Genomic DNA, 22,539 nt, shown 5'->3' on the forward strand with positions numbered 1-22,539 from the left:
TAGGACAGCAGGTTATTAGGGAAAAGTTAGATCCTGAATTAAATGAGAATAAAAATATTTGGAGGGAAATACAAGTGAATATTTATCTAATTTAAGAATAAGGAAGGGCTTTTCAGTTACTAAAGGTCTGGAAGAAACACAAGTAAAAGATTAACAGATTACATAAAAAGTAAATATTTTTCACCTTAAGAGGTGAAAAACTGCAAAGATCAAATGGAACAACATTTATGACACAGATGATAAAGGGTTACTATCTTTAACTTTAAAAGGGTTCATAGGGCTTCCCTGGTGGCGCAGTGGTTGAGAATCTGCCTGCCAATGCAGGGGACACGGGTTCGAGCCCTGGTCTGGGAAGATCCCACATGCCACGGAGCAACTGGGCCCGTGAGCCACAATTACTGAGCCTGCGCGTCTGGAGCCTGTGCTCCGCAACAAGAGAGGCCGCGATGGTGAGAGGCCCGCGCACCGCGATGAAGAGTGGTCCCCACCTGCCGCAACTAGAGAAAGCCCACGCACAGAAACGAAGACTCAACACAGTCATAAAAAAAAAAAAAAAAAAAAAAAAAAAGGGTTCATAATTCAAAAGGATATTTATTAAAGACATCAATAAAAAAATAACAAAGGACATGGCCAACCAATTAAGAAATGAATAAATACTAAAGCCAATGAACATGAAAAATTATTCAACTACAGAAATAAATAAATGCAAATAACTGTATAACACTTTTGTCAAGTAAGTTGAACTTTTTGATTAATGATAACAGCCAGTGTTAAAAAATCTTTAAAATATCAGTAATTTTTGCTCCAAAAATTCTAGTCCTTGGAGCCTAAACAAAGAATGTAATCAGAGAATCAGAGAGGTACGAGTAAAGACCTTTTTATTTATTTATTTATTTTTGGCTGTGTTGGGTCTTCATTGCTGTGCATGGGCTCTCTCTAGTTGCGGTGAGCGGGGGCCACTTCTTGTTGCGGTGTGTGGGCTTCTCACTGCGGGGGCTTCTCCTGTTGCGGAGCATGGGCTCTAGGCATGTGGGCTTCAGTAGTTGTGGCGCACAGGCCTAGCTGCTCCGTGGCATGTGGGATCTTTCCAGACCAGGGCTCGAACCCGTGTCTCCTGCATTGGCAGGCAGACTCTCAACCACTGCACCACCAGGGAAGTCCGATGAGTAAAGATCTTTTAAAAAGGGTGCTCCACTTAGAATTATCCTTAAACAAATTATGATATATTCATAAGTTGGAAAAAGAAAGTAACACTAAGTTTAAAAAAAGTAGGGTATGAGACTAAGTGAAAAAAAAAAACAGGGTATGTATATGAAGTGTAATGTAAGATTTATTATCAACAAATCACCACATATATAGTCAAAGGGAATATACTTAAATGAAAAAAGTCATCTTGGGGTAGGCAGTAGGTTTAGCTTATGATTTGTCTAAATTGGATCAGATTTTTTTTTAAACCATGAAATATATTTATTGGCAGTATTTGCATAATAGATTTTATTTTAGACTACAATGATAAGCTACATAAAGAGAGCAGGTATCATATGATGCTGGATGGGAATATTCTTCTAAAGCACATTTTGGAAATAATTAATAAGCATGATGTTAAAAATTATGTCTATCCTGCAGATTCAGGGAATACTGTGGAATACTGGGAGAGTTGTGTTAAATTCTTCCTCCACATTTGCCTTTTTCAATTTCTTTTTTATCTATACTTTTTGCTTGTATTTGAAGAAGCTGAGTTATTTGGCATACAAAATCATAATTTTATTTTTTGTTGGAAACTATACCCTAGATCAAAAATTGAAAGATCATATTTATTATTTTATGTTTCTTTCTCTTTGAATGTATTTTTTTCTGATATTAGTATGCAGCCCCTGATTTCTCTCTGTTTCATTTGTTTGCCTTATCTTGGCCTTTCCTTTTATTGTTTATTTTGTTTGTCACATTATTCTGGGTGAACAGCAATTGACTTTACTTCTTTTCTGACCCAACCTAAGAGTCTGTGCCTTTTTTTTTTTTTTTTTTTTTTTTTTTTTTTATAAATTTATTTTTATTTATTTATTTTTGGCTGCACTGGGTCTTCGTTGCTGGGCGCGGGCCTTCTCTAGTTGTGGCGAGCGGGGGCCACTCTTCGTTGCGGTGCACGGGTGTCTCACTGCGGTGGCCTCTCTTGTTGTGGAGCACCGGCTCTAGGCACGTGGGCTTCAGTAGTTGTGGCACGTGGGCTCAGTAGTTGTGGCTCGCGGGCTCTAGAGCGCAGGCTCAGTAGTTGTGGCCCACGGGCCCAGCTGCTCCGTGGCATGTGGGATCTTCCCGGACCAGGGCTCGAACCCGTGTCCCCTGCATTGGCAGGCGGACTCCCAACCACTGTGCCACCAAGGAAGCCCGAGTCTGTGCCTTTTAATAGAGAAGTTTAAACTACTTACATTTATGGTACGCACTGACTCTCTCCTCTCGTCTTATTTTGCCATTTTCTTAATGTCTCCTGGTTGTTTCCTTTATTTTCAGACTTCTGCTTTTACTTTTTGCTTTGTTTTAAAATTTCTCCAGCATGTTGCAAGGTATATGTTGTGTTTTAAAAATTCTCCTCATGAGAGAAAATATTCTCTTTTTATCCTCCTTTTTAAAAGGCATTATTTACCTGAAGTGGTATCCAGATGAAGTTTTAATGCAAGCTTTCTAGTTCAACACTGATTATGTCACTTTTGAGGATAAAGGCAGCACTTATACTAATTATGCAAGAACAACAGGTTTCAACTAGAAGCGTTCTGGGCAAATAGGATGGATGGTCATCCTATCTCTGGGTGATAGGAATAAGGAGGTGCAGGTTTGGGGGTGGGTAGAAGATTTTGCTTTGGTGTATTCTGTACCTAAGGTGGTTGATGAACATTCAAAGGGAGGTATTCTGTTGGCAGTAGTATATATTGGCCAGAAACTCAGAAGAAAGCTTTGGGCTCAATATAAAGATTTCAGAGTCATTACCAATATAGCTAATAAATAGGGCCATGAGACTGAATAACAAAATAGAGGCAATAAGTATGTATTGTTAAAGAAAGGACTAAATCCTGATGAACACTGCTTAATGTAAAAAAAAGAAGAAGAAAAAAAAACTACAAAGGAGATTAATAAATTGCAGCCAGTGGGTAGGAAAAAAAATAAAGAGGGTTAACTCCATTCCTTGCCATGTCTTCTTATGAGACTTTCAAGATCAGGTAATTTCTGGCCAAGAAACAAAAGCAGAACTGTCCCATTCTGCAATGGTTCCAGATGAAAACTGGTAGTAAAACCAGATACGATTCCAAAAGGAGACACTGGAGAAAGACCAAGCTGGGTCTATATGGAATTGCACATGACATGGCACCATTTATGCTGTATCAAAGTCATTAGCATCTTTCTAAATCAAGCTGAAAAAAAATCACCATTATCTGGACAGTTGGACAAGTCTTACTGGGAAAATGATATTTCTATGCTCCTGTACTAGTTGGTTGGTTCAGTAATAAATATATGAAAACTTTTATTTGAAAAACAAACAAATACATAAATAGAAGTGAGTGTGGTAATAAAGCAGGTAAAGAGTTTCAGGGAGCAAGGATTGACCAGTAGTGTTAAATGACACTCAAGGGTCCAGTAAGCAAAGGACTGTAAATGCCTCTCAGGTTTAGCACCAAGAAGTTACCAAGAAAGGTAACTGGTGACCTTGGCAAAGGCAGTTTTGGTACAGTGGTGAATCTGGAAGCTAGATTGCTATGGGTTAACCAGTAGTAGGAGGTGAGGAAGTGGAAACATTAGGCATAAAAACCCTTAGAAGGAAATGGGCTGTGAATGGAAGGTGAGAGAGAGCGAGAAAGAAGAAAGTAGGATTAATGGAAAGTTTGCTTAAGTTGGGAGTTTTCAAGTTATTTGGATATGATAGTAGAAGACAGTTGGAAGAAAGGGAGGAATTGAAGACAGAGGTAAGAGACAGGATCATGGTTTGAGCAAGGTCTGTTAGCAGGCAGGAGGGAACAAGGAAGGATTAATCAGCCTCAGATAGGAGATGGTGGGGAATAAGGTGGACCTGTGCTCACTGTCTTCATTTTATGTGTCTTCCTGTTCCGCAGAAGCTAGAAATGAGAAAAGCGTTCCCATACCGACTTAGATTCAGACAATCCTATGCAAGATGAGAAAGCCAGAAGAGAGGGAGGGACAGGTTGTACTTTGGCTACTCCTGCTCTTTCTACTGGCAAGCCCCACAGGGACATGCTGGGTTTTCTGTTAGCACGTTAGCAGTGTTCCAGCATCCTGGTGCTTTGTGGATGTCAAGAGGCAGAATGGGGGGCGTTTGTTTTTCTGTCTGTGCAGATCCATGAGGCATGGTGTGACTCTAGGGCCATCACTTGTAGCAGCTCACCAGCTAATCCCAGCTAAGGCGGTGTTCCACCCATCATTTCCAACTCCCCCTCTGTTTGGTTGTGTAAGAGGAGGCAGCTCCCTGGAAGGGTTAGTTCTGTGGTGGTTTTTTGTTGTCGTTTTTGTTTTTAGTGTTATTGAGCCTGTTACTCAAGCCTTTCCAGGGATACTGTAAGCATTCAATTCCCTGTATTAAATTTCCTTTTGCTTGACATAGCTAACGTAACTTCTGCTTCCTGCAAGTGAACTCTGATTGAAAGGGACGTCTACTCTTGTATCAGGAGGGAAGGAAGGATGGATATACATGTAGATAAATTTGTGTGTGTGTGCGTGTGTGTGATGGCAATCTCCTCAAATGCAGGAGTTTTTTGAGCTGCGGTGTGCAGAGCCTCAAGGAGCTCCTAAATAGGGTTCACGGCATCTGTGAACTTAAATGAGTAAAAGTCACTTCTCCTTCTTACCTAACCTCTAACTTAAATTTACTATTTTCTTCAATTCTGAATGTAGGCATCAAACCACAGCATCATTGGCAGTTCCTGTGACTTTGCCTCTAATAGAAAGCAGATATTTTCATATTATATTAGAGCTGTTGTAGATCTCAAAACATTGTTTATGCTCATAACTATGGTATGTATTAGACTCTTGTTAGATCTTGTTCTGTAATACATTTATAAAGAAACACACACTGACGTTTTTCCAAAGATGACATAACAGGCACATGAAAAGATGCTCAAGATCACTAATTATTAGAGACATACAAGTCAAAACAACTATGAGATATCACCTCACACCTGTCAGAATGGCTATCATCAAAAAATCTACAAATAACAACTGTTGGAGAAGATGTGGAGAAAAGGGAACCCTTGTACACTGTTGGTGGGAATTTAACTTGGTACAGCCACTATGGAGAACAGTATAGAGGTTCCTCAAAAAACTAAAAACAGAACTACCATATGCTCCAGCAATTCCACTCCTGGGTATGTATCCAAAAAAACCCAAAAACAAAAAACAGAAAGCAAAAAGAAAACACTAATTCGAAAATATACATGGCACCCCAATATTCATAGCAGCATTATTTACAATAGTCAAGACATGGAAGCAACCCAAGTGTCCATCAACAGATGAACAGAAAAAGAAGATGTACACACACACACACACATACACACACATATACACACAATGGAATATCACCCAGCCATAAAAAAGAATGAAATTCTGCCATTTGTCGCAATCTGGATGGACCTAGCAAATATTACACCTAGAAGAATATGTCAGAGTTAGCAAATTCTGTATGATACCACTTACATGTGGAATCTAAAACATAACATAAATGACTATATATGCAAAACAGAAACAGACTCACAGATATAGAAAATAAACTAGTAGTTACCAAAGGGGAGAGGGAAGGGGGGAGGGGCAAAATAGGGGTATGGGATTAAGAGATACAAATTACTGTGTATAAAATAGATAAGCAACAAGGATATATTGTATAGCACAGGGAATTATAGCCATTATCTTATAATAACTTTTAATGGAGTATAATCTGGAAAAATACTAAATTATTATGCTGTACACCTGAAACAAATATTGTAAATCAACTACACTTCGATTTAAAAAATGGAATATAAAAAAGAAGCACATTACATCACAATTTTTAAAAATTGTTAACTCTATTTCCTTCGTAGTCCTATGTATTTTATTTTATGCATTTAAAAATATCATCCTGAAAAGGGGTCCATAGGCTTCAACAGACTGGTAAAGCAGTCCATAGCATAAAACATGTTAAGAAGCCTGTTCTAATGTATTCTATTTTGCCTGTAAAGTGGGGTTTCTAAACTTTGGCACGAGCGATATTTTAGGATGGATCAGTCTTTCTTCCGGGGGACTGTTTTTGCACTGCAGGATGCTCGGGAGCCTTGGCTATGCTAGTAGCACCCTTCCTGCCCACATGACAATCAAAGAAGTTGTTACCTGCGGGGCAAAAGTGACCCTGGTTGAGAACCACTAAGGTAGTGCTAAGCGTGAGGAAGGTGACTAGGTCTGAGATCTGACTGGAGGAGAGAGGGCTCAAAATGCATGCAACAGAGGACGGCACAGAGAAATGTCCAAAGAAAACATGCAATTGAGTGATGTTGAGGGACCAGCTGAAATCATCTACAGTCATCCCTCAGTATCCCTGGGGGATACAGGATCCCCATGGATACTACTGATAAAATCCAAGGACATTCAAAGTCCCTTATATAAAATGGCAGTGTATTTGTATATAACCTACACATACCCTCCCATATACTTTAAATTATCTCTAGATTATTTATAATAACTAATACAACATAAATGCTACGTAAATAATTGTAAATACAAGGTAAATGCTATGTAAATAGTTGCTGGTGTGTGGCAAATTCAAATTTTGCTTTTTGGAACTTTCTGGAACATATTTTTGATCTGCAGCTGGTTGAATCCACAGATGCAGAACCTGCAAATATAGAGGGCTGAATGTATAGAGTAGCCCACGGATAAGAGGTTTTTCAAGTTGTTGTTGGTTTTTTTTTTAGTTAATTTATTTATTTTTGGCTGCGCTGGGTCTTTGTTGCTGCACGTGGACTTTCTCTAGTTGCAGAGAGTGGGGGCTACTCTTCGTTGCGGTGCGCGGGCTTCTCATTGCAGTAGCTTCTCTTGTTGCAGAGCATGGGCTTTAGGCTCGCGGGCTTCAGCAGTTGTGGTGTGCGGGCTCAGTAGTTGTGGCACACGGGCTTTGTTGCTCTGCGGCACGTGGGATCTTCCTGGACCAGGGCTGGAACCCGTGTCCCCTGCATTGGCAGGCAGATTCTTTTTTTTTTTTTTAATTTTATTTATTTATTTATTTATGGCTGTCTTGGGTCTTTGTTTCTGTGCGAGGGCTTTCTCTAGTTGCGGCAAGCGGGGGCCACTCTTCATCGCAGTGCGCGGGCCTCTCACTATCGCGGCCTCTCTTGTTGCGGAGCACAGGCTCCAGATGCGCAGGCTCAGTAGTTGTGGCTCATGGGCCTAGTTGCTCTGCGGCATGTGGGATCTTCCCAGGCCAGGGCTCGAACCCGTGTCCCCTGCATTGGCAGGCAGACTCTCAACCACTGTGCCACCAGGGAAGCCCTGGCAGGCAGATTCTTAACCACTGCGCCACCAGGGAAGCCCCTCAAGTTGTTTTCTTCTACTCACCATACATGATGAATATTCAAATGATGGACAGTCTACCATCAACAGCATTTGTGATATAGGTGCTGACTTACAAATGAGATGGGCTGGAGTTACCTACAACGTCCGAAGTACCGTTTCTTCCCCTGATCCAAATGCTAACATGTCTTAACATGCTGGTTGAAAAAAACACTTTATTCAAGCAGAAGGAAAACGAGAACATTTAGAACTTAAAATAACTGTTATTGCCCCTTGTTCTGCTATTGTCCAGAATAGCAGCGACAGGAAGCAGGGTGGGTATATTCTGGACTTGAATGGATCTGGAGATTGCTGCTCCCAGAAAATCTGAGCACAGGTGGCATGGCTGTGAAGGATATGGAGCAACCCTATGAGCCAGCAATTTGCCTCCTGGGGGATTTACCCAGGAGCAATGAAAATATATATCCACATAAAAACTTGTCCAAGAGTGTTGACAGCAGCTTTATTCAGAGTAGTCCCAAACTGGAAATAACACAAATGTCCATCAACAGTATAATGCCCTGCGGTGTGGTCATACAATGAAATACTACTGAGCAAGAAAAAAGAATGAACTGCTGACATATGCCACAACACATACGGAACTCAAGAACATGCTGAGGAAAAGCAGCCTTACACAAAAGAGAACATACATTCTTACAGACTGTATGAGTCATTTATATAAGTTTTAAATAGGCTAAATGAAGCCATGGTGATTAAAAAAATCAGAATAGTGACTGACTCCATTGGAGTGGAAACAAGAATCGATTGGGAAGGGGCATGGAAATTTTCCTGGGTGATGATCTTCTCTATATTTGTTGATGAGGAGTTGCGTTATACAGTTGTATGCAGTTGCCAAAACTCACCAAATTGTACACTTGGATTTATGCATTTCACTGAATGTAAATTACACCAGAGGAAGGGGAGAAGGAAGGGCAGGGGGAAAGGTGAAGGAGAAGAGGAAGAGAACGGCAAATAAAAACTGAACTCACAGTCAACCAAACACATGTTGAAATGTTTGAAATGAAATGACGTCTGTAACATACTCTGAGATGTAGTCAAAAAAAAAAAAGAGGGATTGGTGGATAGCCAGGTGGTTAGATACGTGATAGAGAAAAGACACCTAACATTAATTGTAGATTCTAGATGGTGAGATGTGCAATTCTTTAAGCTTTTCCGTAGCTTGAAAATTTTCATACTAAAGAACGTGAGTGTATGGCCATGTATCTCTTTTTGCCTTTTTGAAGTATTTCATTAACCTTTGGGCCAAAAAAGCTACTTGAGAACCATCAAAGCATTTCATATGGTTCTTGCTCTATTTTAATAAATGGAACCTAAAATGTCACACTTATTCTCCATTCCGTGAATAACAACAATCACTCACACTCTGTGCCACCACCACCTCTGGATCGCTGAAGCTGCCCAGGCACCACCGGGCTAATTACCTTACACACGTCAGCCTCCCATAGAGAACTCAATGGTTTTCTTTATTGTCTAACAGAAAGTTCTAGAACACATCTTCAGAACTTCCAGACAGCCGGGAACTAGAACAGGTGTCCAAGAGGAAGACTATGTCTGTGATGGTGGGTATTTTTAGCAGAATGTATTATTCAAATGTGTTATGAAGGTGTGGGACTGTGTGTGTGTGTGTGTGTGTGTGTGTGTGTGTGTGTGTGTGTGTGTGTGTACTGAGCCGGAAGTGAGAGAAGGAAAATATATTTTAGAAAGAAGGTCCACATTATAAGTCATAAAAAGGAATAGTAACTTTATTCCAAATTCTGTAGAGAGAGAAAACTTTTTCCTTTTCTCTTGTTTCTTAAGCTCGTATCCAAAGCCATATGATCCTGTCACCTGGCAAAGGGGTGTGACAAAGGCTGCCCGGATCTGGCACCTCCAGCTCTTTTCTCGCTTCCCTTTCTCAATAAACCTTTGACAAAGGTCAGTTGTTTGAAAGGCTGGGTTTTTCCTTGTTTGGTCAAAGCGTTTCTTGCTCAGCAGGAAGATTAAATGTCTCTGAGTGTCAATAAATAAGTGGTTTCAGTGAAGCTTTTTGGAATCTATTTCCCTGAAGGCTGCTTGGTGGCGTGCCTGCGATTGCTTTGGTTTTGTGTGAAACTAGTAGGTAAACAATGTAATTACCAGGCTGCCTAGTCCCTGCGGCTCCTGACACCTGCAGAGCCACGCATTAAAGAAGAGGGCAGGGATAAAGTATCTTCACCTAAAACCAGGAGTCAGGCTTTGAACTTGAACTCAAACTGACAAAATGCCAAGGCGCTAAAGTGGCAGAAGTTGGATTTGAACTAAAGGGATCTCAGGAGCCCTGGTGCAGCTGTGCCGGCACTAGGAGGGTAGTGAATTAGGTAAATATCTACTAGGAGAAACAAAGACAATAAACCAGACTTAAACAAAGACATCAGTTTCTGATTAACTTCACCCTGGATGGAGGCCATAATTCAAACCTGATTCATGAAACAGTGTCTAACAGTTCTGGCTGTGTACAGGGGGAATGTATCAGAACTGGATTAGCTACAGTAACCCCACACCAAACAAGTTCAGGGAAATCTGTTTGGTTCATTTTATTTGCATGGACACCTCTCTGCTGTCATTAGGGAGAGAAGGGTGGTTTTCTGTAAAGCCAGATCAAACCATCTCTTCCTGAGAAGCAGCTGAATGACGTGCAAACCAAGCATCTTCTGCCTGTCCCATTGGAATAATATAGTAGACGTGTTTCATACAACGACACACTTAGTGGTACCCAGGTTCCAAAAAGTAGCAGACAGACTTTGAAACTTAACAGGATTCAGGAGGAAAAGAAAAATCCTGGCTCCTTCCTTAACATAAATTGTATATAATCAGCAAATCAGCAGGCAGTTTTCATTGGTTTGTGACTCATTTGGGACTTAATTCCAATAAAGATGATGTGGTGACATTTAAAGGCTTGGCCGAAATTAGAAACATAGGAAAACTGAAGGTGACTTTGGTGGAAAATATAGAGTATAAAATAGCGTGCAAAATAATAAGACATTCACTCTTTAGGTGGGTTTTATGAACTGCTGACTCAATACATCCATACTGTTTTGGCCATCTGACTACTCTGCCAGTCTGATGGTGTGGGATGAGTGACAGCCTTACTTTCACAGGCACAGAGTGGTTTTTGTTTTTTAAGATAGAATGATCTATCAACATAGTCTTCTCGGACATTCTCCCAGGACAAGAAACGGAAGAAAGTTGAATGACTTGCTTTCTGATCAGAGAGTGAAGTAAGAATCTGAAGTTTAGTCCCCATGCATCTCACACACTGCACCCCACACACTTCACATTTAAGAGACCTGGTTACATGGATGCCGGGCTACAGACTGGCAGGTACAGTGGAATGGAGCAGACCAATGTTCACCTGGCTTAGGTGCTCTGCTGTTTCAAGGCGAAATGCTGGTCTCATGGGGTTAGAAGAAAAATCCAGAAGCATTCCTCTCCTCCACTAACATCTCCATCTTTGATAACTTGGGCATGGGGATGATCAGAGGGAAACTGTTTGTTGCATTTTTCTTATCCTTTATTGGTACTTTATAGGATTACTAATAAGAAATCTGAGTAAGTAACAAAAATCTTGCCCCAGCACATATTGGGACTTCTCTATGGAGAGTGCTGATGACGGATGACCCTTCATGACACAGGACCACCAGACCTTGGATGTGGTGTAGGCCGTCGATGCTCAGTGGTGGCACCAGCGCTAGCAGAAGAGTTTATGCTTCTGGGGTTGTTCCGGGCTGAAGTGTATCCCTATCCCATAGCGTCTCAGAATGGGACTGTATTTAGAGAGAGGACCTTTAAAGAGGTAATTAAGGTAAAATGAGGTCATTAGGGTGAGGCCTAACCCAATCCGACTTGTGTCTTTATTAGAAGGGGAGATTAGGACACACAGACAACACAGACTGTGGGAGGACCATGTTGAAGAGGCAGCAAGGAGAGAGGCCTCAGGAGAAACCAAACCTGCTGCCACCTTGACCTTGGACTTCCAGCTTCCAGAACTGTGAGAAGTTAAATGTCTGTTGCTTAAGCCACCCAGTCTGTGCTATTTTGTTATGGCAGCCCTAGTGGTCTAATACATGGGTTTACAAAGAAAACGTGAAGAATATTTGGAATTGTTCAAAGTACAAGAGCCTATCTAGGCTAACTCAGAGTTGTCCGAAGTGTGTTCCTAGGATGTTAGTAACTGTTACTGGGGAAAAGAAAGGGGGATTCTGGGCTCAAGTGAATTTGGGAAATGCTGGATTAGACAGTCAGCCAGGTTTCTCTGCTGCAGAACTTCTCGGAGCCTTTAATGTGCTGAGGTGCATATTATGAGTTTGATTCACATGATCCGTGTGCCATCCTTGACACCTCTCTTTGCCTCACTTTTCATTTCCAATCCATGGCCAATTCCTGATGACTTTATCTTTTAAATATTTCTTGAATGAGTTCACTTCCATCTGAACCTTCATGAAACCTGGGCTGTACCAACATTGCCTGACAATTTCATTTTCTAAATATTTCTTGAATTAGTTCACTTTTCTCTACTGAACTGCCATTGAAACCTGGACCAAATGACCTATGTCTCTTGCTTAGTCCACTGCAAGGCCTTTCTGACAGGTCTGCCCACACCCACTGGGTGCTCTCCAGGCAGTTGTCCACAACGCAGCCACAGGAATCTTTCCCAAGAACAGGCTGGATTATGCCAGCTCCCTGACTGTAAAGACATTTCAGTAGCGTCCCACTGCTCTTAAAATGAGAAGACAAAATTCCTTCCCACTTCTCCAAGCTTATATTGAACCATCATCCTCCCTGGGCTCCATCCATCCTCACAGGTTTTCTTTTAGTCCCACACTGTTCTGCCTCTACCCACTACAGGGCCTTTGCTCATGCCACTTCTTCTTCCTGGTTAACACCCCCGATCTTCCTCAGGGAAGCTTTCTTTTACTTCCATTCTCGGGTCAAAACCCTGTACCATTGATTCACATTGCACTTGTCACTACTGAAAATTTACCTACATGTGATTATTTGGTTAACACCTGAATCTTCCTCTTCTACATTGAAAACTCTGAGTTTGTAGAACACCTTTTGTGAAATACCCAGTTAATTTATTGATGAAGGTCCGGGGAGGACACCTCTGAAACACACCGTGAAGAATTTTTATGAAGAAAAACAATGAGCAGGGTTCAAGGAGAAAGGTTTTGGGTCCTCTAGAAACAGGCAGTTGTTGTTGCAGCTTAGCTAAACAACCCATGTGAAAAGTTGAATATGGAAAAAAATATGATATGGGGTCTAAGTTCTGCAGGTATATGTGGGTGCTTAACTTAAAAAAAAACAACAAAACAACTTTTGATTCTGAAAATTTTCAAACCTACAGAAGACTTGGAAGACTAGTACAACAAACCGCCACATACTTTTAAGCAACCTGTTTAATGATGTGATTTTGCTCCAGAAAAGCTGCTCTTTTCTGCTTTACTGTAGTCAGTGTAATTCTGACGGTGCCTTCAGAAAGATATGACTACGTAATTTGATCACAAATGCTCATATTTCAGGAAGGCTAGACACGCCTGCTGGCGAATGATTAATCAAGAAATATTCAGGGCTCGATCTTAAATAAGGTACTGCGGGAGATAAAATGACATTTATGGGACATACTTTTAAAAAATTTACAGCCACCTGAGAAAACAAAACACTTTCAAATGAAAGAATAATCAGCAATAAAAATAACAGATAAGTGTCGACTGAGGGGGAGGCAGAGAGCACTGAGAGCATGAAGAGGGTGAGATTGTTTCCAGTTCTGTTTCTTCACAGAAATGGATTCCCTACGGAAAGCAGCACATCTTGTCATCAGTTTATTTCCCTGTACTAAAATACCAACTTGGAAAACTAACTTTATAAGGCAAATTGTAAATAAGTATGTCTTTCGTAAGCACACACACAGTGTGAAAGGTCTGATTCCTTATTTAAGCAGTATTTACAGTTGTTTTAGTTCCTTACTAGAAGGACAATCCAAAGCTCAGGGAAGTATCTGTTCCTTTAAGGGTCAACCAAGTTGGTAGACTTAAGCCAAATAATTAACCCTTTTTTTTTTTTTCCCCCCCTGACAAAGAATAGGCTACTATATTCACCTGACGTATATAGTCAGTCTCTCGCTAAGACCTGCCTTGGGGAGGGGGTGACTCCCACTGAACTGGCCCCTAGCCCTAGAGATCCAGGGATTTCCCTCTTAACCCATTATTTCCAGAGATTGCATGTAGGTCTAGAGAAATCAGAACCAGGTAAATGATGAGTAAGATCACAACCTGGTACAAATGTGTTGGGGAGGGGAAGACCACTAATAGCAGGGCGAAGTGAGCAGGGCTGTGTTTTTAAATTAATACAAGCTGTTAACTGCATTTGGGCACCATCTAACCTATTCTAGACTAGAAACTTGCCTTTAGAAATATGAGCTCTCCAGGTCCAAGTGATAATTTTTGAGAAGGTTCTGTCAAAATGGAGTTCACATATGGCCTTGGTGTGAGAACTCGGTTCCCTAAAACCTGAATTCTAGACCAGATTTTCCAACCTGGAAAGGAATCAGGAAGGGGTACTGCTCTCAGAGTCACAGCATTACCTGTGTTCTTTAATTTATGCTTTGAACTCCTACTTATCTGAGTTTAACATTGTATTGGTTTCTTCCTGATTGTAAAATTAACATAAACACATAACAATGTGTTTATGTTAATTTTACAATCAGGAAGAAACCAATAAAACTATTAAAGATCAGAGCTGAAGCTTCTCATTTGTACACATGGGAAAACTGCTGCTGTGGGTAAGGAAGAGTTTCAAAAAGCTTCCCGCAAGTCAAAGGCCATGGATATGGGGACACACCTCTGATGGGGTAATGTCTACTGACCTCTTGTCTAAAAACTTTCAGCTTCAAAGGTTAAGTAATTAGAAGTCCATTACTTTACTATTTTTTAACAGTTTTGAGATATAATTCACATATCTTACTATTCACCCAGGTAAAGTATACATTTCAATGGTTTTTAGTATATTCATGGAGTTATACACAATTTTAGAACATTTTTATCACCCTCAAAAAAGAAATCCTGCACGTTTTAGGCAAGAACCCCTGATCCCCCAACCTACTCAGCACTAGGCAATCACCAATATACTTTCTGTGTATTTGTCTATTCTGGGCCTTTCATATAAATGGAATCATGCAATATGTGGACTTTTGTGTCTGGCTTCTTTCACTTAGCATGGTATTTTCAAGGTTTATCCATGTTGTAGTATATATCAGTACTTCGTTCCTTTCTATGGCCATGCAATAGCCAATACTGTATGGATGTATCACATTTTATTTGTCTACTCATCAGTCAGTGGACACTTTCTGGCTATCATGAATCATGCTGCTATGAACATTCATACACACATGTTTGTGTGGACATGTGTTTTCAATTTTCTTGGGTATATACCTGGGAGTGTATTGCTGGGTAATATAGTAGTTCTGTGTTTAAGAAAACCTTTTAAGAAACTGCCAGACTGTTTTCCAAAATGGATTCACCATTTTACATTCCCACTGGTAGTGAGTGTATGAGGGTTCCAGTTTCTCTACATGCTTGCCAATACTTGATATTGCCCATCTTTTTGATTACAGCCATTCTCGTGGGTACCTATCATGAAGTGGTACACTTCATTGTTTTTAATGTGTTTTCAAGAATTGTTTTCTGTCTGATTACAGAAGTCATGCAAGTTAACATAGAAAATTTCTTCACATGTATGCACTGATTTGATTCCTAGCTTCTAGGCCAACAACAATCCCATCTATGTATCAGTGCAATTATTATCCCTAGTTTACAAAGAAATGGAGGCTCACAGAGCTTAAGAAGCTCTAGAGCTGGGATTTGAAACCAGGTGTGTCTAAAAGATTATGCTTTTCACCATGGCTTTATCCTGTTTCAGTGGCTACTATGTGCATATATAAACCCACGGGGATCAAATGGGATATGGAAGTAACTAAACTTTATGAATTTAAAGCATCTAGTGATGATGAGTAAGATGCTGAAGGAACATGGCTTTTGCATTATAGCAACAGGTGACACATGATCTGTTGACAAGGAACAGAGAAGTGACTCCTGTGACCAGAGAGCAATTTAAAGGAAGACCTGAAACTAAGCAGTCCCATGTCACTTTGGGTAAATTATTGTCTTTATCACTCCCCCACCCCCGCCCCGGAAAAAGGACAACATTAATCGTCCTAGGGCTATGGTGATAAATAGCACTGAAACATGTGCTAAATGTATTTACCTTTCGGTCTGTGCACTTAAGAGACCGAGGCCAGGTGCTCTTGAGCCACTGCATTCTCTGAATGAGGCCAGAGAGGTGATTCAGTTTTGCGATTCTTTTCCACCTTATATAAAGTAGTTCCTTTTTTTCTTTTTTAACTCCTTGTAATTGAGGAAAAATGATTTTGCAGATTGGCCACAATCACAAGCAATTCCGGAAATTAAAATTCCTCAGGCTCTAGTTAAACATTATTGGTAAAAAGTTCCTGCTCACTACAACCCCTTTCTAGAAATGTATGCCATGGCACGTCATATATAATGATTATATCTTTAGCTAGGCTCCTTCCAATTTTCAAGGTTATATATGTGACTCAATTAAATAGAAGAGCTCAGGCAATCAACTTTCTAAATAATTAATTCATAAACATTGCTAAAGGTGGTATATTTTTACACATAATTTCCTGTAAAGAAGCTAGACAGAAGTTCCTCTAACTTCAAGAATCTTAACCAAAAAAAGCACACTAGTTTTGGACAGGACAGAGTTAATTAGGGAATGAGAAATAGAGACTAGAATGCTCATTAGTTTCAAAATGTTTATTTTGAGCAAAGGATCATTATTATCTCAATCTTTAAGGTGCATTAGGCAGCCTGTATTAAAATGGCTTATTCTCCAGGGGGTGAGGGGTGAGGTCATGGGTGGGGTGGATGTGAATGAGATAGCAGTGCTAGTTTTAACACTCTTATTAATTTTGAACTAGGGTTGAAGTGTGCAGTGGGAAAAAAGAGCACTGTTTCTATGAACTGTATAGAGGAGAGGGAAGGAGGAAATGTGAGAAGGATGATATCTCAATTTTATTTCTTAAAAGGCACTCTTGTGGCTGCATTTCCGCCTAAACCCAGTATTTTGTGTCCAACTGGACTGCAACACATCCTTCTTGGTCTGGCAGTACATGGAAAGACCAAGAAGGAGTTTTCCTAAAGCAGCAAAAGGTCAGGCAGCAAAGCTGGGAGAACTGCTTCTGCTGATATATTTTCCATAAGTGACGGGATTGATCTTTGAAATCATTATGCTTGGGTATTTTGATCTGTCTAAAAAGGTAAAGTGAGTTCTTTCATAAGGAAGTGAAAAAAAATGGACTAAATGATTATAAACTAATTTCTGAGTTGCTAAGTATCACTTGATCGTCATCAGTAATGCCACTGCATAAAAATCAGTTTGAGGACATCTAGCCTAACGTGAAAGCAGCGACTCTGAGGTGAGATGGCTGCCACTGAGGAGGCAGTCTGCTGGCTAAGAGGGTGTGTCCCAGAGTCACAGGAAGCTTGACTGAGTCCCAGCTCTGTCACTTACTAGCTCTGTCATCTTGAACAGCTTGCCTAACCTCTCTGAGCCCACCCTTTTAAGTTAGATGAGGTATATAAACCACTTGGAGTGCCCGGCACATAGTAGGTGCTCAATAAATGTTAGCTATTCCTGCTCTCCTGAGGCCTTCCCCATCCACTTGTCCTAAAACATGTATTCATGCCACCCCCATATTTTATTTAGCCTTCGTATTCACAGATGGAGTTTTTGAGCACCTGCTGCTGTCGGGTAGTGGGCACTGAGGAGGCAAAGGTGCCTGAGCCACGGTCCGGTTCTTGATCTTGACGGGAAGGGAAACCAGATGACGTGTCACCAGCCAAAACAGTAACACAGGAGGGAGGGCAAATCAGTGCGGGTGGGGGTGGGCGTGGGGCAGTGATGAGCTCAGGGCTAGTAAGATGGGTTAAGTTTAAAGGGGCCTGGGGATGTGCCCGTAGATCTGCCCTGCAGGCAGCTGTCTTCAATGGATCTGTAGCTGTATGGGGAGAGCAGGGCTGGAGGGATGCATGTGGTGTCATGTGCGTATGGGTACTCTTCGGGGTGCACACACTCTGACACTGCCAGAGGCTGGTCTGGCTCCATGGGGTGGGGAGGGAGCCCAGGGCACACCAATGCTTGGGAATGGGAGACGGCAACAGGGCTTTCTGGGTGTCCCCTTAAGGCCCCAAAAGACATTATGTGAGGCTACTTAGATTTTTCTAAATTAATGGGTAAGTCATTAAAATAACAAATCCAAAAATTTAATTTTCTCTTGAGTTGGGATCAACTATAAATCTTACATTCTACTTAAAATTCTATATACTTTGTCAATCCTTTTAAGAGTGATGCAATATACTGGATTTTCTTAAGTTATTTCAGTTTTCTGACCAGTAAACAAACCCTCCCCTAGTACTTAAGTCATTTTATAAAACTAATAAACTCACAAATAACGTAAATCTTTGGTTCTCTTAAAAGTTTCAGTTGAGTATAAAACAGCAAAATTATCTTATAAGTTTCAACTTACAGATCCAAGGTCTAAATCAATCACTCAATGACATATTTTAAATTGGAATCACAAGGTTATTCATGTTAATTAACATATTATCTTAAACATTGTGAATACTATATGTATTTAAAATATTAAAGGAGACCTTCCAGATGGCGGGGGAGTAAGACATGGAGATCACGTCCCCCCTACAAACACATCAGAAATACATCTACATGTGGAACAACTCCTACAGAACACCTACTGAACACTGGCAGAAGACCTCAGACTTCCCAAAAGGCAAGAAACTCCCCACGTACCTGGGTAGGGCAAAAGAAAAAAGGAAAAACAGAGACAAAAGAATAGGGATGGGACCTGCACCTCTGGGAGGGAGCCGTGAAGGAGGAAATGTTTCCACACACTAGGAAGCCCCTTCACTGGAGGAGACGGGGGGTGGCGGGGGGAAGCTTCGGAGACACGGAGGACAGCGCAGCAATAGGGGTGCAGAGGGCAAAGTGGAGAGATTCCTGCACAGAGGATCGGTGCTGACCAGCAATCACCAGCCTGAGAGGCTTGTCTGCTCACCTGCTGGGATGGGTGGGGGCTGGAAGCTGAGGCTCCCGCTTCGGAGGTCAGATCCCAGGGAGAGGTTAGTGCGCCACAGCTAGCCAGGAGGGAGTCTGGGAAAAACTGTGGAACTGCCTAACAGGCAAGAGACCATTGTTTAGGGTGCGCAAGGAGAGGGGATTCAGAGCGCCGCCTAAACGAGCTCCAGAGACGGGCGCGAGCCATGGCTATCAGCACGGACACCAGAGACGGGCATGACACACTAAAGCTACTGCTGCCGCCACCCAGAAGCCTATGTGTAAGCACAGGTCACTACCCACACCTCCCCTCCCGGGAGCCTGTGCAGCCCGCCACTGCCAGGGTCCCGTGATCCAGGGACAACTTCCCCTGGAGAACGCACGGTGCGCCTGAGGCTGCTGCAACGTCACGCCGGCCTCTGCCGCCGCAGGCTCGTCCTGCATCCGTACCCCTCCCTCCCCCTGGCCTGAGTGAGCCAGAGCCCCCGAAGCAGCTTCTCCTTTAACCCCGTCCTGTGTGAGCGAAGAACAGATGCCCTCAGGCGATCTACAGGCAGAGGCGGGTCCAAATCCAAAGCTGAACCCCAGGAGCTGTGCGAACAAAGAAGAGAAAGGAATATCTCTCCCAGCAGCCTCAAGAGCAGCAGATTAAATATCCACAGTCAACTTGATGTACCCTGCATCTGTGGAGTACCTGAACAGACAACGAATCATCCCAAAATTGAGGTGGTAGACTTTGGGAGCAAGTGTAGACTTGGCCTTTGCTTTCGGCATCCAATTTGTTTCTGGTTTTATGTTTATCTTAGTTTAGTATTTAGAGTTTATTATCATTGGTAGATTTGTTTATTGATTTGGTTGCTCTCTTCCTTTTTTTTAATATATAGATATATATATATTTCCTTTTTCTCTTTTTGTGTGTATGTGTATGCTACTTTGTGTGATTTTGTCTGTACAGCTTTGCTTTTGTCATCTGTCCTAGGGTTCTGTCCATTTTGCTGTTGTTGTTTTGTTTTGTTTTTAGTATAGTTTTTAGCACTTGTTATCACTGGTGGTTTGTTTTTTGGTTTGGTTGCTCTCTTCTTTTTTTTCTTTTATTACTTACAAAATTTTTTTTTTTTAATAATTAAGGAAAAATTTTTTTATTTTAATAACTTTATTTTATTTCCTTCCTTCCCTCCCTCCCATCTTTTATTCTCCCTTTTTTTCTGAGCCATTTGGCTGACAGGGTCTTGGGGCTCCGGCTGGGTGTCAGGTCTGTGCCTCTGAGGTGGGAGAGCCGAGTTCAGGACACTGGTCCACCAGAGACCTCCCGGTTCCACGTAATATCAAATGGTGAAAGCTCTCCCAGAGATCTACATCTCAACACTAAGACCCAGCTCCACTCAATGACCAGCAAGCTACAGTGCTGGATACCCTATGCCAAACAACTAGTAAGACAGGAACACAACCTCACCCATTAGCAGAGAGGCTGCCTAAAATCATAATAAGTTCACATACACCCCAAAACACACCACCGGACATGGTCCTGCACACCAGAAAGACAAGATCCAGCCTCATCCACCAAAACACAGGCACCAGTCCCCTCCACCAGGAAGCCTACACAACCGACTGAACCAACCTTAGCCACTGGGGGCAGACACCAAAAACAACGGTAACTATGAATCTGCAGCCTGCAAAAAGGAGACCCCAAACACAGTAAGTTAAGCAAAATGAGAAGACAGAGAAACACACAGCAGATGAAGGACCAAGGTAAAAACCCACAAGACCAAACAAATGAAGAGAAAATAGGCAGTCTACCTGAAAAAAGAATTCAGAGTAATGAGACTAAAGATGATCTTAAATCTTGGAAATAGAATGGAGAAAATACAAGAAATATTTCACAAGGACTTAGAAGAACTAAAGAGCAAACAAACAATGATGAACACCACAATAAATGAAATTAAAAACTCTCTAGAAGGAATCAATAGCAGAATAATTGAGGCAGAAGAACGGATAAGTGACCTGGAAGATACAACAGTGGAAATAACTACCGCAGAGCAGAGTAAAGAAAAAAGAATGAAAAGAATTGAGGACAGTCTCAGAGACCTCTGGGACAACATTAAACGTGCCAACATTCGAATTATAGGGGTCCGAGAAGAAGAAGAGAAAAAGAAAGGGACTGAGAAAATATTTGAAGAGATTATAGTTGTAAACTTCCCTAATATGGGAAAGGAAATAGTCAATCAAGTCCAGGAAGCGCAGAGAGTCCCATACAGGAAAAATCCAAGGAGAAACACACCAAGACACATATTAATCAAACTATCAAAAATTAAATACAAAGAAAAAATATTAAAAGCAGCAAGGGAAAAGCAACAAATAACATACAAGGGAATCCCCATAAGGTTAACAGCTGATCTTTCAGCAGAAACTCTGCAAGCCAGAAGGAAGTGGCAGGACATATTTAAAGTGATGAAAGGGAAAAACCTACAACCGAGATTACTCTACCCAGCAAGGATCTCATTCAGATTCGACGGAGAAATTAAAACCTTTACAGACAAGCAAAAGCTAAGAGAATTCAGCACCACCACATCAGCTTTACAACAAATGCTAAAGGAACTTCTCTAGGCAGGAAACACATGAGAAAAGACCTATAAAAAGGCCTTTTGTAGGTCTTTTTTCCTTTTCAAAAAGGAAAAGACCTACAAAAACAAACCCCAAACAATTAAGAAAATGGTAATAGGAACATACATATCAATAATTACCTTAAATGTAAATGGATTAAATGTTCTAACCAAAAGACATAGGCTGGCTGAATGGATACAAAAACAAGACCCATGTATATGCTGTCTACAAGAGACCCACTTCACACTTAGGGACACATACAGACTGAAAGTGAGGGGGTGGAAAAAGATATTCCATGCAAATGGAAATCAAAAGAAAGCTAGAGTAGCAATTCTCGCATCAGACAAAATAGACTTTAAAACAAAGACTATTACAAGAGACAAAGAAGGACACTACATAATGATCAAGGGATCAATCCAAGAAGAAGATATAACAACTGTAAATATTTATGCACCCAACATAGGAGCCCCTCAATACATAAGGCAAACGCTAACAGCCATAAAGGGGAAATCGACAGTAACACAATCATAGTACGGGACTTTAACACCCCACTTTCACCAATGGACAGATCACCCAAAATGAAAATAAATAAGGAAACACAAGCTTTAAATGATACATTAAACAAGATGGACTTAATTGATATTTATAGGACATTCCACCCAAAAACAACAGAATACACATTTTTCTCAAGTGCTCATGGAACATTCTCCAGGATAGATCATATCTTGGGTCACATATCAAGCCCTGTTAAATTTAAGAAAATTAAAATAATATCAAGTATCTTTTCCAACCATAACGCTATGAGACTAGATATCAATTACAGGAAAAAATCTGTAAAAAATACAAACACAATGGAGGCTAAAGAACACACTACTAAATAATCAAGAGATCTCTGAAGAAATCAAAGAGAAAAAAAAAAATATCTAGAAACAAATGACAGTGAAAACACAATGACCCAAAACCTATGGGATGCAGCAAAATCAGTTCTAAGAGGGAAGTTTATAGCAATACAATCCTACCACAAGAAACAAGAAAATTCTCAAATAAACAACCTAACCTTACACCTAAAGCAATTAGAGAAAGAAGAACAAAAAAACCCAAAATTAGCAGAAAGAAAGAAATCATAAAAATCGAATCAGAAATAGATGAAAAAGAAATCAAGGACACAAGAGGAAA

General features: G+C 40.9%; 1 protein-coding gene and 1 pseudogene across 3 annotated transcripts in view; one reads left to right on the forward strand and one right to left on the reverse strand.

The window, feature by feature from the left end:
- The window catches only part of C5H4orf19 (chromosome 5 C4orf19 homolog), an 85,778-nt gene that overhangs the window by 42,707 nt on the left and 20,532 nt on the right, over positions 1 to 22,539 (reverse strand). The window lies entirely within an intron of this gene.
- Positions 2,554 to 3,657, forward strand: LOC118895498 (annotated as a pseudogene).

The sequence above is a fragment of the Balaenoptera musculus genome, chromosome 5 (assembly GCF_009873245.2).
Source record: "Balaenoptera musculus isolate JJ_BM4_2016_0621 chromosome 5, mBalMus1.pri.v3, whole genome shotgun sequence".
Taxonomy (NCBI): domain Eukaryota; kingdom Metazoa; phylum Chordata; class Mammalia; order Artiodactyla; family Balaenopteridae; genus Balaenoptera; species Balaenoptera musculus.